The following is an 8563-nucleotide window of genomic DNA, read 5'->3' on the forward strand; positions in this document are numbered from 1 at the left end:
ACAGCTTATTTTGCTATTAACTCTTGTTTGGTGGTGTTTATTGGATCGGATGATTGCTGGCTGAAGGATGGGATGCCATTGTCGGGTCGTGGTGCGGCTCTCTCCCGCTGCCCCTCTTACCAGGCGGAAGTGAGACCAATGAAAACCAGTGCACCTTGATAGTAATTCCACACTTAACAAGAACTCACTGGAGATGAGCAGGTTTAGTTTCCAGGATTTATTGAAGCACAAAGTTAAACAAAGCACAAGAAAGCAAAAAGCCCTCCCGAGAGTGTGTGCCTTGGTGCCGTTGCAAGGGTGGTAGAGGAAGAGCAAAAAAGTAGAAGTCCAGAGTTTAACAGAGTATAAGAAAGCAAAGAAGCCCTCCCGGGAGTAAGTGCCTTGGAGCCGCTGCAAAAGGGGAGAGAGGAAGTGCAAAAAGTGTGCTAAAAAAGGAGCTAAAAGAGCGCTAGAAGAGCTCTCTCCCAACCTTGCCTCTGCCTTTTATCGCCCAAACTCACCTCCCCCTGCTGTTATCAGGACCAGTGGGCATAGAAGGATGCTCCCAATCCACTATGAGTTTGATCCTCATGCAATGGCTCCAAGACTGTTCTCCGGGCTGTCATAAACAAACAACTTTTCCACGTGAAAACACCTCCCACCAGAGCACTACCCCGCCCTTCTAACCATATTTTCACATTACTAGAAACACTTTTGGCCGGTCTTATCTCAATACACAATTTTCTCCCTTACATTATTACAGTAGCTCAGGTGGGACTTCAACTCCCCTTTTCAGGACACACACTCCTCGCTACTAGACCTTCACTCTGGCAATACTGTGTCAAAAGTGCACTGTGTAAGCCTGTAAATATGAACGAGTGCAGTTCTACTAGTGGAAAAAACCCAAGGCCCTGGCTTAGGAGGCCTCAGTCCTTTCCACTCACCTAAAGCATGCAGTGTTCCAGTGTATGAGTGACAATATAGGTGACAAATAATATATAATGTGACCATTAATTCAGATTAATATAGGTACTAATAAATGATATAGTAAAATACCAATATCAGATGATAAAAATATCCAACACCATCCCACAGCAGTGTGTGACCAGCATGAGAAAGAGGTGCCAGGCTTTTCTGGCTGTTTATGGTTCTCCCACATGCTACTAATACTGAGGCTGCTATTTGTTAAATTAATAAATTGTTAAATTGCCAATATGTATTTTTTTCTTCAGCCTTTAATCATCCGATCCAATAAACAACATCAAACAAAAATTAATAGCTTTATTTCACTCTTGCACAGAGATGAGCTGGGAGATCTCACACCTTTCTACAGTCAGTATAAGTCACAAAATCAACTTAAAAAAAAAAGTCAGTGCTCATTCACAATTTTGTTCATAATTTCCTTGGACAGAATTTCTAGGAGTTGAAGGCTTTGGTCTTGGTGGCCTCAGAATCTCATGCAGCCATTTGGGAGGGGCTCAGAGTAGAGCCGCTTGCCCTCCACATCGAAAGGAGGCAGGTGAGGTGGTTCGGGCATGTCCTACTGGGACCCAGGACACGCTGGTGAGATTATATCTCTTGGCTGGCTTGGGAACGCCTTGGGGTCCCCCTGGACGAGCTGGTGGAGGTAGCTGGGGGGAAGGGGGTCTGGGCTTCTCTGCTTAGGCTGCTGCCCCGGATAAGTGGGAGAAAATGAATGGATGGATGATCACTGCTCCCTTAAGAAAAACTCCAGCTCATAAACCATTATGATTTAGTTTGTATTCAATGTGATGATAAGAATGAGTTAATTTAATTATAGCCTCCATGAAGCTGTCTGTCACACCTTTCTTTCAAAACACCTGTTATGATGGGTTCAGGCCTGTATGAATAATAATCAGACTTTATGCTTTATTGGTGAGGAGAGCTTGAGGGTGCTCATTTAAGGAAAAAACTAGTATTGAAGTCAGGATCTTGTAGTTCAGTGTGTTAAATCCATGTATGGGGCGTACTACTATAAACTCTTTTTACACATATACTAAGGAAGTGTTTTCCTAATCTTCAATCAGTTCTTGCTTTGAAATTCAGTTTTGATGTGTGCTTAGCAAAAAATTTCACAAAATGATTTCTTTCATCGTTTATTACAGTGTCTTTGACAGAAAAGTGACTCATTAATAATCAAATCTCAAAGATATATTTTCAGTATATTTTCAGTGGTTATACAGAAATGAAGACTTTTCCAAACAGACAGAAAAAATGACAATTCGATTGAGTTCAATTTTATTTATATGGCTCCAAATCACAGTAAACAGTCGCCTCATTGTGCTTTATATTGTAAGGTGAAAACCCTACAATAATACAAAGATTAAAAAAAAGGTACCTGAATGCTGGTGGTGTGATGGTGTCTTCCTCTCAACCACATTAGCAATTAAAGACTGATCTTCAGATATGAGAGGGACTCAAACTACCACCTGCTCAGTGAGGACAGAACTACACTTCTTCAAACCTACAGACTGAAAGCGAGTGTCCCGTAGTCCTGACAGAATCAAGATACACCGCCTTTACATTTTATTCTATATTTGTACTTTAACTGACACCATTCTAAAACAGTACTGCATGTAAAGAATAGCAGAATAAGGATTACAGAAGTATTGCAAATTAGAATAAAATATCCAGTAATTTTTAAACACCAGAACAAAAAATTTCATAATCAGTTGTTACTACTTCAACCCCCCCCCGATTCAACAGAAAACTGAGCCTCTGCCGTTCCCTGCTTATTCCATCATCTTACTGCACTGTTTCTGTTCGCCCTGTTATTCTGTTTCAGAATCAGATTCTTCAATTCTCATTTGTTCCAGTCTTCTCCTCATCTCTTCCTCTCTTCTCTTGTCTACATCTTGTCTAAGTTGGTCAAACCTGTCCTCAAATGTCTCAATTTGTTCTTTTTTACCTTGAATCAAAATCTTTCCACTAGGAAACACAGACACGGTGCCTCCATCAGAGAGCTCAAGTTTGAGTTTGTTGGCCATCTGAATGCGTCTGGATCCAGGGTAGGCTGCTTCTATTGCATCTCTGAATTTGTCTCTAGAATGGGTGAAGAAAATGAGGTTGCATCTGATGTCAGTCTGATAAATGTCTTCATAGAGAACCTCTGGGTTTTTCATCAGAGTTTCTTGTTTGAATGTTTTCTTCTTCTTCTCTGTCATTCCTTCAGGGTAGTCGAAACGACGTGCACGCGTCTGTAATAACACATAAAAGAATGATTGTTTTATGCAATTTAATATTCCACTGATTAACTATAAAAAAAATCAACAGTAGATATGATACAGTGAAAGTTCTACACTGAGTTCTAACCAACTTCCTGGTAAAAGGGAGTGTTTCCTTGCACTGCTCTTGTAGAAGTTTGGCAAGCAGGGAGGACCCATCCCCATCACACTTACTGCCACCAACAATCTTTTTTCTTTCTAAGTGTGAGTGTAATGTAGCAGGCATTGCCTCCAGAAAATGGTCAAATGTTCCCAATTTAATATCACCAAAGAAATCTGTTGCCATCTTGCACCAAATCAGCATTTATGTTTTACCAAACTAGCTGTCAGACATATTCAGTGGAAGGAAGCATCAGAGCCTGAAGCAGCCTGTATGCTTAGTAATACTAAACATGTCTTTTTGGAACATAGTTTGCAGCATGAATGAGTGACTGAAGCTGCTGAGAAGGACAGATTTTTATTTAATTTTTTTGGGATCCACAGGAATGCTCTCCATGTTTGAAGCGGATCAGATAAATTATTATTGAAAAATCACAGGACAAACACATACACTTCCTTCTATGAGAAATCAGTGAGCCTACTGAGACCTCTGAGTGCCACCATGAATGTGATCAGAAATAGGTCAGACAGAAAGGTCAGTAAGCCTGAACTTTCGCTCCTCCTCCCTTCCTCTCTCCCCCCGCCTCTCTCTCCTCCTACCTCCTCCTCCTGCTCCTCCTCCTCCTCTGCTAAACATCAGATTAGCCTCAGTCAGGGTTTTGTGTTTAATTCCTCTGAGAAAAAGAAACATTAAAAAATGAAATTGTAAATTCATTTTAGTTCGGTGATGTCGGTGATGCTGCTGTAGGTGCAGCAGCCCAAGCAGCTGAAGCAGGTAAGTTTACATCTAAGATAGCAACCCCTATGGCTTTAGAGTTAAAGTTTGAGTGAAACACTTCAGAAACCCACTGTTCCCAACTCTTCAGTAAGGAAAGTAGCTACTGGCTGTCCTAAAAGTTGCTATGTGGAGGAGGAGGAGGTAGGAGGAGAGAGAGGCGGGGGGAGAGAGGAAGGGAGGAGGGGCGAAAGTTCAGGCTTACTGACCTTTCTGTCTGATCTATTTCTGATCACATTCACGGTGGCACTCAGAGGTCTCAGTAGGCTCACTAACGGTGTCCTGGTGCTGTCTTCTTTGTGAAAATCGGGTAAAACGAATCTTGATTTCATTAATTTTTTTTGAAGGAATTAAACATATACAAACAAAATTAAGTAAAGATTTCCAATGTGGTCCACAGCAAAATGTTTCGGTCATAGTTGAATGAAAAATGAAAAGAAAAAACAAACTATACATGCTGTAATGTCTCACAAAAATGAAATGACAAGTCCTGTGCCTTTTTATTTATTTATGTTTACAAAATAAAAAGAAAATACCCAATTAAAATAAATACATAAATATATATATATGTATGTATACTTTCACCCCCCTCCCCTATAGTGACACATAAGCACCAACCCTGACATTCATTTCCATATACCCCTTATACAATATTATCTATTTTTATAATCTACATTCAATTAAAAATATGACGTCATCTATATGAAAATTGCTTATCTTATCTATGCTATAGATCTTTATCTATTACTGATAAGATCTTGACATGCATTTGACAGAAGGTGGTCCCTTATACCTCCTGTGGAGGAACTGCCCAAAACTATTTCGGAGGATGTAGTTAATGATCTGAAGGCAGTTGGGACCACAGTCACCAAGAACACAATATGCTCTAGAAAATCTGTAGAGGGAGCTGAAGCCTCAGCCAAGCATCAACCAAGAAACCTAAAGAGAGAGTTTCTGTAAAGAGGAGTGGGCTAAAATCCCTCCTGAGATGTGTGCAAACCTGGTGACCAACTACAAGAAACATCTTGATGTTTGCTTGCCAACAAGGGTTTCTCCACCAAGTGGTGGAGGGTCCTGGAAATACCACCCCCGACATTAAGAGCAAGAGAAAACAGCCAAAACAAAAACAACAAGCTCTACACATTCCAACTTGTGCAGCTGAACAGCATGAAATCATTCACTTAAGTATAAAAGCCTCAAGTTTCTAATGTATCAATTTGTTGTTCCAGTAGGCCTATTGGTAAAATGGATATTTATGTTCAGCTATTTGATAGTTATGTCACAATATATCTGCACTTAATCCCTATTATTCTATAATATTACTGCTGTAACCCTGGCTGTCAATTGTCACACACAGCACTCCACTGCACCATTTTATATTCATAAAAAAGTTTTGAACAACTGCATTAAAATCATAAAAATACAAGCACATTTAAGCTCAAAAGAGGCAGAATTACAACAAGACAAATTATATTTTTGTTATTATTCTGCCTAGCCTACTGCCCTTCACCATCTTGAATCTGACATAATTTATAGAAATTCAGCCTTCTGTGGAGCCAGCTCCCAGTTTGGATTCAGGAGACAGACACCCTCTCTGTTTTTAAGATTAAGCTTAAAACCTTTTTCATCAAGCTTATAGTTAGGCCTGGATCAGTTATGCAGTAATAGGCCTAGGCTAGTGGGGGGTTACTAGAGTTTGTTTTCATTCACCCATTCATTTATGTTCTCACCTGTGCAGCTGCAGCACCTGCTGTCGCACCCTCGCCCTCTCTGTGAAGAAACCACATTATCAAAAAAAAGTTACACACTTCTGGACAACTCTTACATGTTTGCCACAGCATTTTAACTCTGTCACCTCATTACCTGTTGGCTTGTGCCTCCTCTTCCCCCACGTGGTCTTCCCCACTGCGATTTTCATTTTCTTGGAGCTGATGAAATGTAAGACACAAATGTGAAATTAAAACTTGTTGGATGATGAGAACCTGCTAGTAGCTCCAGTAAAAGTAGTTGTTAGCCTATCTTACAGTTCAGCTAACACAATGACAGCAGGAAACAACACTTTCATTTAATTATTTGACCCGTGAGCACAGAGATGGAGCTCCTGATGTGAAGAGACTTTTGTTTTTCTGTTGACCAGCCAGGAGCTGAATATTGTTGAAAAAATGTTTGTATTTGCTCACCAGTTACATTGAACCAGAAAATTAACCATCTTTAAATGTTTTCTAACAGTTAAGAGTTTTCATTCATTATTATAATGCCATATTTGGAAGGAGGGCATTTTGAATTGAATTTCCAAACCTGATGATCTCACAGATGAACTTCGCTTTGGAGTTCATCTTTACGTAAAGAAGATCAGTAAAAACACTAATACTTTGTTAGGCAGTTTATAAACGCATGCGTCATATCTGAATATTACTGTATTCACTACTTACAGCTCCAGCAGTGTTTCCTTCGTTCTCTGCCATTGCTCCGAAAGAGTAAACTCAGTTTAGTACCACAAGTGCTTCCTGTACGCCTTTTTTTCGTCAAAGTAGAAACCCTTCAGTGAAGCAGACCCTCCTGCAGCTGTTTTTTCTCTGATACTCACAGGACTTAAGTTTCTATTTGAAACACACGGCATCCATTTCCGCCTGATTTCCTCATGCCACGCAGGCAGCAGTGAACTCAAGTTTTCCCTTCTTTGTTTATGGAAGCTGATGAATCACTGAGAGAAAACAGTTAACAAAGAAATTGGCTCCGCTGGTCCAGCAGTTTTGTGAGGCTTTGTCAGGATCCACAGTTCCCTGGACCCACTCACCCTTTGTCTCTCTCCACTGCTCTCTCTCTCCTCCTTTTCTGTTTGTGTGTGTGTGTGTGTGTGTGTGTGTTTGTATGTGGGTGTACGTACAGTTGTGTCCAAAATAATAGCAGTGCATTTAAAAGCACGAGTAAAGAATCCTTAAATTGTTTTTGTTTCCAGGCACTGGGAACACTGCACATTATATTCTAAATCAAAACATGGAGAAAAATGTGTAATTTTTCCAATGACTCAACAGGAAATGAAGAAAAATGAATGCTGAGCTGTTCAAAAAAAAATAGCAGTGTCTGCATTTTTCTTTATAAACTCAAATATTCACTTTATGAACTCAAAAATCTTTAGGAATTAGCATTCCTGTGAATCACTAAACTAATATTTAATTGTATAACCAGTGTTTCTGAGAACTGCTTCACATCTGTGTTGCATGGAGTCGACCAACTTCTGACACTTGTGAACAGGTCTTCCAGCCCAGGATGATTTGACAACTTTCCACAATTCCTCTGCATTTCTTGGTTTTGCCTCAATAACAGCATTTTTGATGTCACCCTACAAGTTTTCTGTTGGATCAAGGTCCGGGGATTGGGCTGACCACTCCATAACTTTAATTTTGTTGGTCTGGAATCAAGATGCTGCTCACTTACTGGTGTGTTTGGGGTTGTTGTCTTGTTGAAACACCCATTTCAAGGGCATTTCCTCTTCAGCATAAGGCAACATGACCTTTTCAAGGATTTTGATATATGCAAACTGATCCATGATCCCTGGTATGCAATAAATAAGCCCGACACCATAGTAAGAGAAACATTCAAATATCATGATGCTTGCACCACCATGCTTCACTGTCTTCAGAGCATACTGTGGCTTGAATTCAGTGCTTAGGGGTCATCTGACAAACTGTCTGGGGCCCTTGGACCAAAAAAGAATAATCTTAATTTCATCAGTCTATAAAATATTTCTACATTTCTCTACAGGCCAGTCGATGTGTTCTTTGGCAAACTGTAACCTCTTAGCACATGCCTTTTTTATTCCCACAGTGGGACTTTATGGGAACTTCTTGCCAACAGATTAGCTTCACACAGGTGTCTTCTAATTGTCACAGTACTCACAGGTAACATCAAACTGTCTCTGATCACCCTGGAGCTGATCATTGGCTGAGTCTTTGCCATTCTGGCTATTCTTCGATCCATTTGAATGGTAGTCTTCAGTTTTCGTCCATTTCTCTCTGTCTTTGCTTTCAATTTTAGAACACTGGAGATCATTTTAGCCGAGCAGCCTATCGTTTTCTGCACTTCTTTATATGTTTTTTCCTTTTTCAATCAACCTTTTAAAGAACGCTTTTCTTTTGAACAATGTCTGGACAGCCCATTTTTCTCAGGTTTTCAGTGAGAAATGCATGTACAACATGTGTTGGCTTCATCCTTAAATAAGGGCCACCTGATTGATGCCTGTTTTTTCACAGAATGAATGACCTCACTGATTGGACTCTATACTTTTTTTTTTCTGTTGATCAACCAGCAGCTGGTCATCGTTGTAAAAAAAAAAAAAGAAAAACATTTTTTCACCAGTTTTTCAAGTTTTTACACCAGTTAATAGTTTGCATCCATAATTATGAGTGCATATTTGGAAGGGGGGCATTTTGAATTGATTGTCCAAACTTTGTGATCTCACAGC

The sequence above is a fragment of the Archocentrus centrarchus genome, chromosome 19 (genome assembly GCF_007364275.1).
Source record: "Archocentrus centrarchus isolate MPI-CPG fArcCen1 chromosome 19, fArcCen1, whole genome shotgun sequence".
Taxonomy (NCBI): Eukaryota; Metazoa; Chordata; class Actinopteri; order Cichliformes; family Cichlidae; genus Archocentrus; species Archocentrus centrarchus.